Below are 18,353 nucleotides of genomic sequence, written 5' to 3' on the forward strand. Positions count from 1 at the left end.
AAACAGGACCATGTGAGTTCAGTTTTTATTTCATGAGGTGGACAGTATTTAAAATTTCTCAATCTGAAATCATCTCACCTGACTGTAACTAGAAGTAGGAGCCGCTGGCTCTTCAATGACATGAGTACTGCTTATGGAAGTGGTTCTCAAAGAGGGGTCCTAGGCCAGCAGAATCAGCATCATCTTGTCCTGGGACATGTAAACTACTAGGTCCCACCCCAAGCTACTTGCCTCAAAAACTCTGGTGGGGATGGGCCCAGCACAGGGTGTTTTAACAAGACTCCAGGTGATTCTAATATCTGTTGAAATCTGAGAACTATCAAGGGACGCTGAGAAACCTCCAAGGTCATGGGAATGCCCTGCTGGGCTAACGTGTGCTTCACAATCCTAGGTAACTACAATGGCGCCCCACCAACAGCACTTACTCTGGTAATTTTTGTCAACTGGCAAAGGCCCCAGACACTAAACTCTTTCAGGGCCCTCCTACTTTGTTGGGCAAATTACTCGTGCCCCACTCTCCTCACCTCTAAAAAGGGATAATAATAACATGCCTCTTACAGGACTGTCCGAAAGGGAAAAGGCTTAGACAGTGTGGCATGTGGTTCATCCTCAACAAGTGTGAATCCCTATGATTACTACACCTTTGCCAAAAGGTCAAATCAGAACTAGGAATACAGCAAAATAAAACCTGCTTCCTGCATGCTGATGTGAAAATTAATAAAGGGAAACCTCACTAAAATGGAGTCAGAAGGCCTGAAGGGGGAGCACCCACGCAGTACCACTGGATATTAATTTCAGGAAGAATTGTCAATTACACACCCTAGCAGAAGAATCATCAATGGGAAAGAATCACCAATTACAGGCCCCAAGGGGAAAAGATGTACACTGCACCTCCCACAAGAAATCGACTACCCCAGCAATTTAGCCAACGAGAAACCGTCATCACCCTCAACCCTCACCTTTTTTCCAATGGACTTTCCTTCAAAACAACCCTTTCCAACTTGCTCCTTTTTCTCTATAAAATAACATTACTCTCCTTTGTTTGTTGGGCTTGCCTATGACTTTTGCCATGGCTTACTTGTCCTGAATTGCAATTCTCTGCTATTCCCAAATAAACCCACTTTGGCCAGTAAAATAACCATAATTTTTAAGGTCAACACTAGCTACCTGACTGAGGACATTCAGGACCGAGAGACAGCACCTGGCTTCATTGTCTGTCAAGCATTTACTTGCTCAGTCTACAACTGAGCGCCCACCACATGCCCGGCAACCTGCAGAAAAAGGATCCTCTCTCCAGTACTGTGCCTCCGACAGTCTTTCTGGACATCCAACAACTCTGGGGCATAAGGCCTCAAATACCTCATGGGAGATAACGGGAGGAACGCAGTGAATGTTAACAAAAGTAGTCATAAGAACAGCTAACATTTATATTGTGATTACCTTGTGCCATGAACTAAGCACGTGACAAAGGTTAACTTACAGTCCTCAACCTCTGAGGTACCTGCTGTTATGAGACCCACCAATGAGGATTAGGGAAACTGAAGCACATAAGGTTTACATAACTTCTCTAAGGTCCTATAGCTCCTAAATGGTAAGGCCAAGACCTGAACTCAGGAACAGTGCTCTTAACCTCTATATTATATGACAGAGAGCTATTAGTTACCTAGGTATCTACTAGCCACTTGTTGTCACTTTTTCCAAAGCAATGATTTTTAAGACACTTAAATTTAGGCACACAATCCACTGTCATGGAGTTCAATACTAGGCTCCCAAAGCCCTGGACAGAAATGCTAATGATACTTGGTTTCTCAGGCCCCTTCACTCCCCCCTAATCTAATTCTACTCAAGTCAAAGTCTCACAGACTGGACAGCTACATGTGACAGAATGAAATTAGAACATACTCTAACACCATATACAAAAATAAACTCAAAATGGATTTAAGACCTAAATGTGAGACCACAGACTATAAAACTCCTAGAGGAGAACATAGGCAAAACAGTCTTTGACATATATCGCAGCAATATATTTTTGGATCTGTCTCCTAGAATAATGGAAATAAAACAAAAATAAATAAATGGGGCCTAATTAAACTTAAAAGCTTTTGCACAGCAAAGGAAACCATAAACAAAATGAAAGCAAAGCAAAGGAAACCATAAACGAAATGAAAAGACCACCTAGGACTAGGAGAAAAATATTTGCAAAGGATGCTACCAACAAGGGATTAATTTCCAAAATATACAAACAGCTCATACAGCTTAATATCAAAAAACAAACAACCCTATCAAAAAATGGGCAGAAGACCTAAAGAGACATTTCTCCAAAGAAGACATACAGACATACAAGCACATGAAAAGATGCTCAATATCACTAATTAATAGAGAAATGCAAATCAAAACTAGAATGAGGTATGACCTCACACCAGTCAGAACAGTCATCATTAAAAAGTCCACAAATAATAAATGCTGGAGAGGGTGGGGAGAAAAGTGAACCCTCCTACACTGTTGGTGGGAATATAAATTGGTAGAGCCACTATGGAGAACAGTATGGAGGTTCCTTAAAAAACTAAATATAGGGCTTCCCTGGTGGCACAGTGGTTAAGAATCCACCTGCCAAAGCAGCGGACACGGGTTCAAGCCCTGGTCTGGGAAGATCCCACATGCCGCGGAGCAACTAAGCCTGTGTGCCACAACTACTGAGCCTGTGCTCTAGAGCCTATGAGCCACAACTACTGAGCCCGCGTGCTGCAACTACCAAGGCCCATGCGCCTAGAGCCCGTGCTCCGCAACAAGAGAAGCCACTGCAATGAGAAGCCCGTGCACTGCAACGAAGAGTAGCCCCCGCTCGCCGCAGCTAGGGAAAGCTGGCACGCAGCAACAGAGACCCAACACAGCCAAAAATAAATAAATTAAAAAAAAAAAAAAAAAAACTAAATATAGAGTTACCACATGGTCCAGCAACCCCACTCCTGGGCATATCTGGAGAAAACCCTAATTCGAAAAGATACATGCACCCCAATGTTCACTGCAGCACTATTCACAATAGCTAAGACATGGAAGCAGCCTAAATGTCCATTGACAGATGAATGGGTAAAGAAGATGTGATATGTGTGTGTGTGTGTGTGTGTGTGTGTGTGTATTCAATGGATTAGCCATAAAAGAATGAAATGCCATTTGTAGCAACATGGATGCACCTAGAAATTATCATACTAAGTGAAGTAAGTCAGACAAAAACAATTATCATATAACATCATTTATAAGTGGAATCTTAAAAAATGATACAAATGAACTTATTTACAAAACAGAAATAGACTCACAGACATAGAAAACAAACTTACGGTTACCAGAGGGGATAGCAGTGGGGGGCAGGAGAGGGGGAGATAAATTAGGAGTTTGGGATTAACATATAAACACTACTACATATAAAGTAGGTAAACAACAAGTATCTTCTGTATAACACAGGGAGCTATATTCAGTATATTGTAATAACATAATGGAAAACAATCTGAAAAAATATATATATATACACATGTATGTATAACTGAATCACTGTGCTGTACACCTGAAACTAACACAACATGATAGATTAACTATACTTCAATTAAAAGAAAAAAAAACTCTCACAGAACAGCATTTCTCCCTACTCATAACTCCCCTGGTACCACACCACTTAACCTTAATTATAAGCCATCCGTCACACAGAGTTCTCTGTTTCTTATACATTGGTCTTTTCTTCCCTACTGGACTGTAACATTCTTTGGAAGTATCCATACTTTCTGTGAAACCCCACAAAATTAGGGAGAAGCATGGACTTACATGTATAGAATTGGAGAGTGTTACACAGTTAATTGGTTGGCTTATTCACTTTGCTTTTCTGATACTTCTTTGTTTATCAATCCCTAAGAAGTAGAATAAAAGTATGAAGCTTTTGCTATTGAAAGCCAGCATTAGGGGAGGTGTTACACCAACATTTACTGAGCAGCAAATGTTTCAAGATTTGTACTCCCTGCCTCTCCTACATTATCTCATTTAAAGGCCTCAGCAGCTCAGCAGCCTCGTACAGGAGGCTGCTGGGATTTAGCTTGAGGAAGGAGGAACCTGAGGCCACCAAAGGTGAGAACCTGCCCAGTGTCACTCAAGGTCAGTGAATGGAGAACAGAGATTGAAACAACATCTGTCCCCCAAGTCCCTACACTCTGCCTTCCTCTAAGGTTCAGACTAAAAAGCCCAAGCTCAAATTCTCCTCGAAACAACACATTACTTTTGTAAAAAATGTTGTGATAGAGGAAATTTTAAACTCTATTATATGTCATTAAAAAAAGATGGGACAATCATGTTCATGGATAGAATTACAACGTTAAGAAGGAAGAAATGTCAATTCTCCCCCATGTTAGACTATACATTCAATGCAGTGCCAATCACATTTCCAAGACTTTGTTGAGAATTTGACAAGCATTCCAAAATGTATATGGAAGAAAAAGGATCCACAAATAACTAAGTTCTGAAAAAGAAGAGCAAAGAAAGGGCTCACCCTGCCATATAAGACACACTGCAGAGCTATAATAATACAAATAATTTGGCACAGAAATAGACAGATGACTGGGACAGACTAGAGAACTTAAACCCTGTGAGGAATCTCAAAATCTGAAAATGCAAACTAACCAATTTGTGGCAGAAAGCAGACCAGTGGTTGCCTGGGCCTGGGGACAAAGGGAGGGATGGAAGGCAAATGGGAAGTTTTAGGGTGAGGGAAATGCTCTGGATCTTAACTGTGTGGTTTCACAAGTATGCACATCTGTCAAGATTCTTTAGATTGTACACTTTAAATGTACAGGTGAAGTTTATCATACATAAATTATAACTCAATAAAGTAGAAAAAATAGACTCATGTGCATGTGGGAACCTGATGTATGGTAGAGGTGGCTCCACATTCATCCCTAAAATACTAGAAAAAAAATACACTGGTTAATGATTTTGGGAAAATTGGCTCACAAAATGGAAAGGAAAATATAACACCGGATTCTTTCCGTATACCGTATATTAAGACGAACCTCAAACAGATTACAGCCCTCACTGTGAAAGGTAAAAGCAGCAAGTTGACAGAAGAAAATACAGAATATATTTGTAATCTTGGGGCAAGGAAGACCACCTTAAGATTCCTAATCTACAAAAAGCAAAAATTAATGGCATTGGGCTATATCAAAATTTTAAATTTCTGAAAGTTACCACTGATAAAGTTAATAGATAGCAGAATGAGATTAATATCTAGGATATTTAAGACATCTGCAAATCAATACATTAGAAAAGCAGACTAAAGCCAGTCAAAGAAATTGTAATAGCTAACAAATATGTTAAAAGATGCTCAAATTCATTAAGAAATTACATAAGTTCACATTAAAACAATAAGAAGCCATCAAATACTGGTAAAATTAGAGAGATGGTTAGTATCAACCACTAAGGAGGATGTGGTGATTTAGGAGCACTTGATGCACTGCTGTGAGAGTGTCAACCAGTCCAGCAACACTGGAGACTAATTTGGCAGTATTTAGTAAAAACAGGTGTGTTTGTTCTCTTTTACCCAGCCCTCCCACCCTTGGGTAGATACCCTTAGAGCAGTGCTCCTCAAACTTTCCTATGCACCAGAGTCTCCAGGCTGGATGTGCTAAAACACAAATTGATGGGGTCTGTCCCAGGGTTTCTGATTCAGGAGGTCTAGGTTAGGTCCCGAGCACCTACAAGTCTAACAGTTCCCAGGTGAGGCTGATGTTGCTCGGTATGGACCCCTGTAAGAACCACCACCCTAGAGATGTTCTCACAGGCATCGTTAAGAGATGCTGCAGGATATTCCTTCATCACAGCTTTGCTCATGGTAGCAGGAATGGAGGTGACCTAAGTGTGCATCATTAGAAAAATGGGTAAGTAAAACTAGTGGGTACACAGCAGGCCGGCCGTAAAAAGCAGCAGTCATAGCAATGCACTGGATAAACCTATACTAACATAGATCTCTCCAATAAAATGTTGAATTAAATTCTTTTGACTTTTATGAATGTCTGAAAATTTCCCTAACAAAAAGTTTTAATATTGAATGGAAAAGCAACCGAATAAAAACATAGCAGCACAGCACTACTTACCTGAACTGAAAACATGCACACAAGAACACAACATCTTTAACAAGGATAGAGACATACCCAAGAACATCCAACACAAGAGAGGAAGCTCCTCTGACGGAGAGGGGAATGAGAGTGGGAAAGAAGGAAAAAACAAAACAAGAAAGGGGCTTTGCACAGGGAGATCTTATGCCAAAAATTGAAGCATGTTAACTCAGCACCAGGAAGTCTCAAAGGTGAAAACTACCTCACCTATATTTACACACAATGGTTGCTCCAGTGAAAGCCCTCAGAAGCTTTGCAGGCTAAGGGGGCAGATCACCTTGCCACGAGATAGGGAAGGGGAATCTTCCTGAAATACAAGCTTGGGGTGATTTCAGGCCCCCAGAATTCAACCTGCTACTGAGGCCTGGACTTTCCCTGTGTGACGTATTAGTATTTAAAAAGAAGCTGGGATGCTTAGCTTTTGGCAAAGGGTGTATGTGTCTACGTCTGTGTCTGTGTCTCTTGTCAGAGCGTGTGTGCACGTGTGGGTCTGCGGATTTGTGTGTGGCTGTGTGTGTGTGTGTGTGTGGATCTGTGGAGGGAAAGAGGACTAGGGAGGGGAGCAGAGCACTCCAGCACAGACCGAGCCACACCTGTTGATCAGCCATTTGATTCTGTTTTACTGAAACCAGAAGTCACAGTCACAAAACCAAGCCACCTTCTTGGCCCCACCCACCCTTCTCTTCCCTTTTCTTCACCCTCTCCTCCCGGACATCCAACGCTGCTTCTTAACTGCCACATCTAAATATGCTCCTCTGGTGACTGGGTAGCTAGCTTATTAAAGTGACACACTTTACAGCCAAAATTCTTGGGATGTGGTAGGAGACGATAAATGACTATTTATGTTCCTGACCAAGAGCCTTAACAGAAAAGTCCAAAATCTTTAAGACCGGGTATGCCTTACCAGTTCTTCCAGAAGAGACTGCTGTGGCTACAGCTACCATACAAAAAAGGCAAAGAGAGAGCCAACTACAATCTGTCATGCCCCCCACAAGGTCACGCTGGCCACAGCTTTTTAGGACCATCGAATAGTTTATCATATGAAGTGGTGGAAAAGTGTATGGGACGATGAAAAAAGAAAGGTCAGCACTAGTAGAATTTATGTAAGAAAATGCAGCAGCTTTAAGTAAACGAGCCCATGCCAGGAAAGTATGTCTTTAGGGGAAGAAGAAAGAACTTAACAACTGGAGGAAGGCACAGAATAGCAAAGGTAAAATGCAGAATGAGCTGGACAAACACTCAGGCCTGCCTCAAAGACGGGCCAGGTTATCCCCCTGTGCAAACAAGCCAGAATTTTTATTCCCAAAACACTGTTTTGTCTCTTCTACGGCAGCACTTTTCATTGGATGATAAAGGCTTAGGAATTCTACAGTTTTCCTGAACTGTTTTGTATAAAATGAAGTTTTATAAAAAAAGCGTATTTGATATGCAGCCGGAGCACGTTTTAATTTAAAAAAATGTATAATGGTTATATGTAGGAGTCTTCTAGGTTTTCAGGAGATATGTTAGCAAAACAAGCTTATGTTTTTTCCATTGACATGCGGGATCTGTCACAATTTGAAAATTAAGGGACTTAACCAGGAAAAAAGTAAAAGGGTTGAGGCTTCAAGCTAAGGTCAACATAGGCAATTTTGACGTATGAAAACATACAAAGTTCTTTAAACGTCAAAACTTACCGACAAGCTTCTAATACGAAAAATTCTTTAAATTTCAGCTGAATGAGTATCTACAAGTTATGCACTGCTCAAGATGCTAGAGATCCTCCAATGAATAAGACATTGCTTTAATAACTGTGTCCCTTTAATGTCATTTATCCATCCCTTGAATTAATTTTTAATGCTTTCTGATGTTTGAAATAGCTCACTACCAGCAATGAAAAACTGCAGAAATACATCTTACTATTTCACTAAAAATGTAAATTTCTAATCTCTGAAGCAGAAACAGAAGGAAAAGACTTTCTCTGCTTTACATACTGCTATCATTTTCTGCACATTAATTAATTACTTAAACTGTGCATGGTGGCAGCTGCCACTTCCTGCTATTCAACGGGTCAGAGAACTGGAGAGATTCAAAAACATGCTAGATAGTTTAAGAGAGACAGGGAAGGAACCCAAAAAACCAGGGCCTCCTGCCATAAACAGAAAGCAAGATAAGGAAAGTGAGCTGCTCTAGGCAGAAGAGTCTCCTGGAGATTCCCCTGAAGCTGCTGCCGCTCGCTCGCTGGCTTGCTGGATTGCTTGGCCAAGGTATGGCTTCAGGGCTGGAAGGCTGCCACCTGCTGAATCACCAAACATCTCTGGGCTTCCCTTGGAGCACTGACCAGACGGGGACCCATCCCCCGCCAGGCTTCTCCCGTGAACACCTTCCACCCCGAACCAATGAAACGCCTAGCCCTCTCCCCTTCCGCACAAGCCAAAACAGCCAACCAACCTCGTTATGTCTGGGCAGCCCTAGGCAACTCCCATCGCGTCGCTACGTCACCAGTCCCACTCCTCTCCTTCTGTCCACTCGGTCCCCCCCGAATGTGCAAACCCCAGTGCCAGGAAGCGTGGGGAGTTCACAGCACACGATGACGGGCACTTGCCACTTCCACACCCAGGCAGCCAACCCCAAACACCCCCAAGTCCGCAGGCAAAATAACCTGGCCAAACAGCTCTAAAGGTCCAGCAAGATAAATGTCAAGGGAGCTAGAATAGTAAGCAGGCCCCATAACATAGAAAACAAACTTCCCTTTCAGAAAGCAGCCTTCACTCTTGGTTTCGTAAGTGTGTACTGCTGAAGTCGGTACTATCTGAAGGTGAAAAGAAACATCTGAGAAGCACCTGCATGGGTTCTCTTCACTCCCTCCGGCCCTGGCAACCCTCATCCGGATTTTTACTTGACACTCCCAAGACGGAAACAAGCTTTAACCAGAACGCGCCAGTCTGAATCCGTCAGCTGGACCAGGACACCCTACCCGGTCCACCAGAAGAAGCAGAAAGCCCGAGTCTGGGTTAAGAAGGTGGGAGAAACAGCCGCTGTTGTCGCTGCTCTGCCCTTGACACGTCGCCTCGGAACCGCGGAGACCCCTCACTCACGTGAAGGGCCGCGTCCTGGAGAGAATGTCCAGTTCCAGGCTGCGCTGATGGCTCCTCCAGGCCTTACCTGTAAACACGCTCACCCGTAGGGGAAGCCCCGCAGGGTGTCAGAGCCACCCCCAACCTGGAGGCTGTTAAGTGGCCTGCGGAGGGGGGCTCGCCCCGCAGGGAAAGGGCTCCCACCTGTTATGTTGTCCGAGGACATCGAGGCGGGGCGGGGAGGGTACCCGAAACCCAGGGCGCCTGGCCGGCTGCGATCGGACCCAGAGGTACCAACTGTCACGCCACCAGCGGGGCCGTGGGGGTAGGGCCGTGATTTGGGGTCGGACCCCGCGGGTCTCCGGACCCCCGCCGCGCCACTGCCCGAAGGCTCCTCGCCTCGCGGTTCTTCGGCCTCTCCACCGTCTGCTCGCCCCAAACCGACAGTAGGCAGCCTTCCAGCCCGCACGCAAGACCTCTGAAAAGGTGCCCACTGACGCCTCCGCCTTTCTCCCTGCCTCAACTTGGTCCGGGAGCCCCGCGGGCTCCCCGCCCGCTCGGAGCCCCGAGCCCGGCCGCGGGACCGCCCCCCTCCGCGCCCACTCCTCCCCTGGCGCGGTGGCGGAGGGGGGGGACTGCCCGCCAGGTACGCGCGAGGCAAGGCGCTGGCTGCGCTCACGCCCCCTCGCCCCGGGGCTGCCCGCACACCTTTCCCAGCGTCAGGCCAGGCCCGGGGGGGGGGGGGGGTGTCCGATCGGCCCCCGGCGACCGGCTCTCTCCCGCCACCCCACGACTCACTTGCACCGGAGTCACGGCAGCCGCCGGAATTCCGCTCGCCGAGCCCCCCGCTGTGGGATGAAATCCGGGGCAGGGCAGAGTTGGGGCTCCGCACCCGGAACGCGCTGTCAGGCCGGCTCGTCGGTCGCAAGGGGAGAGCAGCCTTCCCTGGCCGGCCCTTCCCGCTCCCGTCCTGGCCCCCGCCGGCGCCGCCGCCGCCCGGCCGCTGCCTAGCTGGTGCGAACGCTTCCGACTTGCCACAGCGAGCCTCCCGGGCTGCCGAGCATGCCCAGTCCGCTGCACGAGCCGGCCCAGCTACCCGCGCGACGCAAATCCGCTTCTCCGGGTGTTCGCTGCGGCCAGGAGGGTGGGGAGGGCGGGGCGGGCGGGGTGGGCGGGGTCTGCGGGGAGCTCATCCCAGGACCCAGGGGGGACCCAAGCCAGACTGTGCACCTAGGGGCTGGCGAGGCTTGGCGCACTGTTATTTTCAAGTAATTGGAAGCTCGGGAGGCGGACGTGTTCCCCAACGACGAGAAAGGCCCAGCTTGCACATTTTTAGGGGGCCGTTTAGTCAGGCCGGACGGGAGCCGAATTTTACGGTCGGGGGCAGTATACCATTTGGGGCAGAGCCGGAGAGTTGAAGAGTTAGAGCTGGTCAGAACAGAGAACGCAAACTCGGCCTTCCGGAGACCCGGCTCGCGGGCACGAGTTTGCTAGCTACCCGAGTCTCTTCCCCACCGAGCCTAGGAGTGCAGCACTTGGAATTAACTCGAAATTGATCATATTTTTAAATTTAAAAAAAAATTTAATAAAAAAAATGTAGAAAGGGCAGACCGCAGACTCTACAGCCCATTTTCAACTCTCTATTCACAGACTCTCACTCCAAAAACAATGAGTCAGGGCGAGTAAGGCCCGAGTAGCTCCAGTCGTATAGGGAGAGGGTTCAGGCCGCTACAGGGCCGCCCCACCCCGACCCTTCCCGGCCCCACCTCCTGCCGGCCCCACCTCCTTCCGGCCCCACCTCCTGCCGACCCCACCTCCTGCCGGCCCCGCGGAGTTGGGGGAAAAACCTGGAGAGCTGGCGTGCCCGGGCCGGAGCACTGCGCATGCCCAGTGGCCCGACCTGGTGCAGGTCGCCCGAAGGAAGGTTTTTCTCGGCTCCCTGAGCGCGACCCCAGCGCCCGGGTTAGGGGCGGGCCGGGGGGAGAACTGGCTTTCCGCTTCGGGGCCCTCCCTTCGTGTCCGTACCGTTCTGTACTCCGCTGGCGGAGAGGCAACCCGGGGCTGCGCGTCCCGCTGGGTCCGGGACTCGGCGAGCGGGGGAGGGGGCGTGCAGCGGCATCGCCGTGGCACGTGACTGTCCGTGGCGCTCCGGGCAGCCATCTTCCGCTCGGCCATCGGTCCGTGGGCGATCGGAACGGACCGGAGAGCTGGCGGGATGGGGGCAGAGAGCTCTGCTCCCCGCCACGCCCAGCCGCCGGACTCCATATGCTCCGCACCTGCCTCCGCCCCGCCCGGGAGAGCGGGAATCGCGGCACTGGCCCCAGGTTTCTGAGAGGACAGGCTCCCGCGCGGGCTAAAAACAGCGGCTGCGAAATTGGGAGGGCAGGACTCCGGGGGCGGACGGCCTCTATTTTTCCCCAGAGGCGGAAGTTGGAGAAAGGGGTCCCCTTCCGTAAGGCAGTGACCGCTGCTCCAACTTCCTCCCTGTTCTAATCTATTCGGTGCAGAGACGTGGCGTGTTGGCAGGAACATCTGGACAGAGGCCGTCGCTCTTCCCTGAGACGTAATATCCCATGGCCCCTGCTGGTGGACAGCTTGGATGGTGATGTTAATAGCATTTATTGAGGTCCTGCCACGAACCACTTGGGGTCTCTGTGGCCTTAGGGCCAGATGGGTCACCATCACCCGAGAATTTGTTAGAAATGCAAATTGCCCTGCAGAATCGGAAACACTACTGGGGGAGAGGAGGGATCCTGCAACCTCAAACCCTCCACTGATTCTGATGACCATTTTACTTATTTCAACTAAGCCTTAGGGCGGCTCACTTTATAAACGAGGCATCGAAATTTTATTCCAAAGGAGAGTGAAGACAGTGTGCTCCAGTGCGGGCTTTTTATCGCACCCTCCACTTTGGCTTTTCTGGCTGCTTCACCCTTATGTCACTATACTGCTTTTCTCAGGGAGATTAAGAAAGTGCCTTTGTCACTTACGGCTTTAAAAATAACAACTGAAATTCAGTTCAACTACATATTTTGAGTGTACAGAGGGCAAAGCTCTTTGAGTCATTGTAGCTCTACTGAGAATTTTCGTCAGTTTACACCTAAGAAGTGCAAGAAAAGGCTTGCTTTCTCATGATGTAAAGTTTTTCAAACTAAGGCAGCGCCAGAAAACTGCTGACCGGTTTCTCTGAAGTGCTGTTTATGCAGAATGGCCAGACTTTGGACTTTCAGAAAATGAGGTTCAAGTAAGAAGCTGGAGTAGACTTGCGTCAAGGAGTCTGTACTTTAAAATGCCCCACACCCCAAATGTAAAGCTGAACTGAATTTTGTAAAATATTAGCGGTTTTTGATTGTAAGTGGTTTTCTAGGGTGATCGTTGTAATGTTTTTTTTTCCTAATTCTGTGTATGTTTGAAATGTTTCATAATAAAAGCTTTCTAAATTGCTTTCCATGAGTAATTTTACGACTGTATATAATATGACACATGGAAAAAAGCAAAATATAAAACTCCAATTTCTTCCAATTTCATAAAATAATTCAGAGAGAAAGAGTTATAATAAACTCAGTAAAAATATCTAAAATGATATTGAAAGAAAGACAGTAAAAATAAATTCTGGGTGAAGTGATTTTAAGAAACACTATAGTTGACTCTCCTTGATATTCAATTTAGTCATGGTCCTTAAGTCACTACTGTTTGTAACCAAAAAAAAAATTTTTTTAAGAAAAATAAGTAATTGTCCTTCTCCATCCACCCAACTCTAAAGAATTTTACCAGTGTGTTTTTCTGATCAAAATTTTAATAACCATCATACTGCTTGGTTGTAAAATTTTAGGATTCTCAAGTACACAGAATATCATAAGTTACATTGTTGTCAAGACAACTATGAAATAAAAATGAATCTCCTCCAAGTCACAATCTGTCACTAAAATATGTTAAAAATAATATTAAGAGCAAATACAAGGGCAAGCAGTTCACTTGCCAGAACAGCTATTCCTTCTACCATTAGAAGCTAACCTATCTGATCAAAAATGTAGTGGTTTTATCCAGTTGATAGTTGACCTGTAAGCAGCATCCATCACTCACCGAACAATAGTCAAATAGTATTCAAGAAGCAAGGAGGCTTCTGCGTGTCCATGGCAATTTGTCTCAGTGGAAGAATCTAGAACCACAAAACCTGAGTAGCAGGAACAAGACCTTATGAGCCCTCTTAGCCCTTTAAACTCATCTGGCCAATCCACAATCCAGTTTCCAAACAAAGGTTGATCAGAAGCCCAGCTTGCAGACAAGGGCTGATTCCTAGCCCTGGGGCTAGGATCTGGTAACACTCAACCCTCTGTGCCTGTTCCTAGGGCCATGGTGAGGTTTCCTGGCTTCAGTAACTGCCTAGGTTCTCCCCCTGGTCAACAAAAAGCTGGAATTTATTTGAAGACACTGGGGTAAATCAGGGATGCCGCTGAGGCTAAGGCAGAGATCAGAACAAGGAACTGGAGTATTGGCAGGAACCCAGGAGGTCTCCCTCTGTTTCCTCTGCACTTCTGTTTACTCTCTCCCTCACGCTTTGGCTTTTTCCACCTTTTTAAGCAGATAAGGTAGGGATTCCCCGGAAAAGGAAAACCAGGCATGGCTTTCTTGACATAAGAGAAGCCATTGTTGGCCTAAGCCATTTTGTGATCTAAGCCTGGCCACAATGCTCACCCTTGAACAGGTATCAGTAATTAATTGTCTTAAGGTAACAAAAGAATGCAGAAACAAACCAGTGTCATCAGGCAAGAGAAGTAACAGGAGCAAAGATAATATATCACTTGTAAAGACTCCCAGTTCTCTTTCAATGGTAAAAATTAGCCCAAAGTGCTCAATCACCAGATCAACTGGCACCTTAAGGGATGATGATGTTGACTTTTTCTGACCTTCATGACGTCAATCAGCTAAAGCTTGGACTCTGTGGACCACCCAAGACCCTTCATGAATATGCATGTACCCTTAGCTTAAAACTTCCCCAATTTGCTGTCATGGTGACACTGCTTTGGGAAAGATTCTTGGTGTTCTCCATACTTGCTGCAAGTAATAAATCCCTCCTCATGCTCTTTGGCTTGGTTGTGTCTTTTGGCTCCATGCCCACCAAGAGGCAAACCCAGTTTCAGGGTAACACCTTCAGTTCACAAAGCAGGAAATGACTACTTGAGAGTTCCCAAGTTTATTTCTCTTCCAGGGAATAGCAAGACTGGCCCTACCCATGTTCATTATCCCCATTGTCTAGTTGAAGCCTATTTCCCCAGATTCCTACTGTCCACTAGAACCAATCCTATTAATATTTCAAAACCCCAAGTCCACCTGTTTTCATAAAAGCTTCTCTGCCTTCCAGGACACAGAAACTTCCTAGACACACATTTTGGCACTTATTTATGTTACATTATGTCTTTTTGACAGTTCTCTGTGTGTTTCCTGCAAGTAAGTCTTGAGTTCCAACTTACATATTAAATGACATTGACAATATATCTATTTATTTTTCATCTTCCATAGCACCTAGCACAGACTTAGCATCAAGTAGCCCATAGTAAATATTTCTTGAACTGTATAGTCTTCTTTTTACTTTTCTGTTGCACCATTTTTGTTTAAAAAGGGTAAACCACTAGGAATGGAAATGTCCTTGCTATGTTGTCCTTCTCTAGTTAGTAACCACCCTTCACAATCTGCTGTGTACATCTAAAGAGGATTTTGAAATTAGACATTTATGACTGGGCACTAACCAGGGTGTGATGAATCAATACCATCAGCAGAATGCTGCACTATCTTGACAGACACAGCACCATTGTCAAGAGTTGTAATTTACTCCTAACTTTTTAAATATTGTGTAACTCCAAGCAAGGCTTCATTATCACCTCTTAAAATGAGACTAATATAACCCACCCCCTCTTTGCTTTCCATGGGCTTCATGGAAATTATTTAGGTCTTTAATCAGAATATATGTCTGTTAAGTGTCTTATAATTAATTAGAGGTAAACAGAATGAAAACATTAGGTATCGGGCTTCCCTGGTGGCGCAGTGGTTAAGAATCCGCCTGCCAGTGCAGGGGACAAGGGTTCAAGCCCTGGTCTGGGAAGATCCCACAGGCGGCAGAGCAACTAAGCCTGTGCGCCACAACTACTGAGCCTGCACTCTAGAGCCCGTGAGCCACAATTACTGAGCCCATGCGCCTAGAGCCCGTGCTCCGAAACAAAGAGAAGCCACCACAATGAGAAGCCCGCGCACCATAACTGGAAAAAGCCCGCGTGCAGCAGCAAAGACCCAAGGCAGCCAAAAAAAAAATTTTGTTAGTTTAATTAAATCTTAAAAAAAAAAAAGTGGGGTAACAGAATCCAAAAAACCTGGGATCTTGAGTTATCAAATATCCTTCTTTGAAGTCACTCAGCAATTTTATATATTATACTTATACCTTAAGTATCCATATTGCATTAATTTAGCCAATGATTGTTCAGCTCTCGATGGACAAGGCTCAAGATCAAGTATTTCTGTGTATCCATAAACAGAAATGGATGGAGTATGTTCCTTTTCTCCACAGCAGGCACATATGTCATTCTCATCCTAATATTTGCCCCTTCATCAGGATTGTCAAAAATTGCATGAAACATACTTATATTTTAAAATTAGTCATCATTTATCTGAAATTCAAATTTAACAGGATGTCCTATGTATTTTTTGGTTTTGGTTTTGGTTATTTTGCTAAATCTGGCAACCCTACCCTGATAGACCTGAAAATTTATACCTGTTCCTTGACTTCTGGCTCCATAAAATTTGTAACTTGACTTCATGAAAAATAATAAAGAGGAGTTATTGCAAGGACTTTTTAAAAAGAAGAAGAAGAAGAAATGCTGGTAGAAGGAGGGACATAACTAAATTTGAGTATGGTAAATTTCCTTTGAAAAATATTCTCCTCCTGAAAACTGTAACTCCTTAGAATCCACTCAAAGCCTAGTGGGATTCATTGTGTGATTTATTTCAAAATAATTCTGATGCTGACAGGCCACTTAGCGTTTACCCAGCAAATGATGATGTTCTAGTGTTCTTGTCTGGTGAGTCAGCGTGTGGGAAGTCATGGAGTAGACTGAGACACAAACCCTTTGTAACCTCACAGGCAGGCAGAAGAGGAGCTGAAGCGCAGAGCACATCTTCCTAATCACCTGGGAACTTATTAGAAATGCACAACCTTGGACCCTACCCGGACCTACTGACAGAAGTTCTAGGGGTGGGTCCCAGCCATCAGCTGTTTAACAAGCCTTCCAGGTGATTCTGATGCACATTCAAATTTGAGAACCACGGCTTTAGAGCCCTGGTTCTTGACTGTGCATGCAGAGGAGAAATATCTGGAGAGTTTTTAAAATACTGGTATCTGGATCCCATCCCCCCAGCGATTCTGATCTAAGTGGTATAGCGTGCAGCTCAGGCATCAAGATTTTTTAAAGCTCTCAGTGTTTACCACTGCTCTACAGAATTTATTCTCAAATGCCAAAGGGATGAGAAGCTCCTGACATTGCAAATATAATGCTTCCTACTCCTGTCCCAGGTCAACTTTACATAAAGGCAAAATGGACAGGCATAACGTGTTTAATACGTGGTCTCTTCCTCAAATCTCTAAATCCACACTTTAAGGGCCTACTAGAGGTCAATATGATATAAGAGAAAGAGAGAAAAATAATTTCCTGGCCCCCAAGACCTGCCTAAATATTCATTAACCTCTTGGGGCCACATTTTTTCATGTCTACACGAGGGATGATATTATCTCTCCACAGGGTTTTGAAAGTGATTGAAAGACACCATGTAGATAAAAAAGGCAGAGGATCAGTAATCAATAATCACATCTGAACCAGAGGAGGCTTCATGGGAAGGGGAAATTTAAAAGAACAAAACTCAGTAAATTCATAAAATTTCAATGTGTCTTTCTATAATAAATATTTAAATTATTTTCTCTTTTTATATTCCCTCACTTTTTTGTGTGCTCCCCCCTCCCCTCCCCAATCATTTTTCCTGTTTTCAGTACAGGTACTTTGGTGACCCATCTGTGTTTTTGGCTAAGCTATCTCAATGACACTAAAAGTGGTAGTTGTAAAGACTGAAAGGGGTAGTTACACAGTGCTCTATTATTCCTGGGGCTAAAACAAGGTTAAACAGGACAGTTTTTTTTTTTTTTAACATGCTTGCCTATGTGGCAAGCTAATCATTTTAAGCCCCTCATCCATCTCAAGATGAATATAATAGGCTTCACTATGAGCTAAAAACCCTCCCTGTTATGGAGCTGCCCTGCCTCAGTGCATGGTGCGTATTCTACTATTAAATGGAATAGTTCTTTACCTGGCTTCTTAATATAGAAGTTTGAGATACATGGACACACTTTCACTACTTGTTGCAACATGGGATGGTGGCCCCCTCCCAGAGTACTGCTGAGCCTAACCATTCAAACACCCACCAAGTAACCTTGGAGGGCTGGGCATGGTGGGCATCTAGGAGCTGGGAAAGAGCAATGGAGAAATTTCCAGGAAAACCTGACTGGCAAAAAATGAAGGAACCCAGAGGAGCCATTGGCATGTACTCTAGCTAATGTCTGCTGGATCGGCGCTCAGGGGCAACTGCAAGATTGAAGCAGAAATTCCTTCTGGGATGCACGTCATGAACCAGAAGCCAGAAATTGGAGCAGGGCCATAGGCAATGGGCTTTGGAATCAGATGCTGAGTTTGAGCTCTGGCCCTGCCACTTAACTAGCTGTGTGACATTGGTCAAGAGACCATACCTGGAGACACAGTTCCTCACCTGTAAAACGTGGGCAATAGCAACTTGTTTCTGGGTTATGAGGATTACTTGATAATCCATATAAACCAGTTAATACAGCATCTGGAACACTGTGTAAGCATGTAATAAATGTTAGTTATTGCTCCAAGATAACATTTTGGGATAACTATGTTCTTTCACTGTATGTCCCCTTTTTCTTCTTTTCCATTTCCCTCAACCCAAGCCCCACTTAAGCAGACAGTTCTGCTCTCACAGCCTCTGGTGAGGAAACAGAGAGACTCTGAGCCTTCCTGACTTTTGTTTATAGAAGTCCGAGCCCCAGAAGACTGAGACAAGGTGTCTTAGCATCTTAGAAATGGAGAGGGAA

The 18,353-nt window shown here is 45.3% G+C and overlaps 1 protein-coding gene across 8 annotated transcripts in view; it reads right to left on the minus strand.

Annotated features, from left to right (window-relative positions):
* Positions 1 to 11,698, minus strand: part of SGMS1 (sphingomyelin synthase 1) — a 290,473-nt gene extending 278,775 nt beyond the window's left edge. For 5 of the 8 annotated variants that reach the window (XM_029245161.1, XM_029245154.1, XM_029245153.1 and 2 more), the window contains exon 1: positions 10,004 to 10,251. The gene's annotated coding sequence lies outside the window, so the exon portion shown is untranslated. Of the gene's footprint in view, positions 1 to 8,971; positions 9,002 to 9,409; positions 9,846 to 10,003; positions 10,252 to 11,230 lie in introns of those variants that run through there. The other 3 variants (XM_029245156.1, XM_029245155.1, XM_029245157.1) reach the window with 3 other exon arrangements.
* Between the last annotated feature and the right edge of the window lie 6,655 nt (positions 11,699 to 18,353).

Source organism: Monodon monoceros, unplaced genomic scaffold (assembly GCF_005190385.1).
Source record: "Monodon monoceros isolate NGI ecotype Baffin Bay Population unplaced genomic scaffold, NGI_Narwhal_1 Super_Scaffold_4, whole genome shotgun sequence".
In the NCBI taxonomy this organism is placed as follows: Eukaryota; Metazoa; Chordata; class Mammalia; order Artiodactyla; family Monodontidae; genus Monodon; species Monodon monoceros.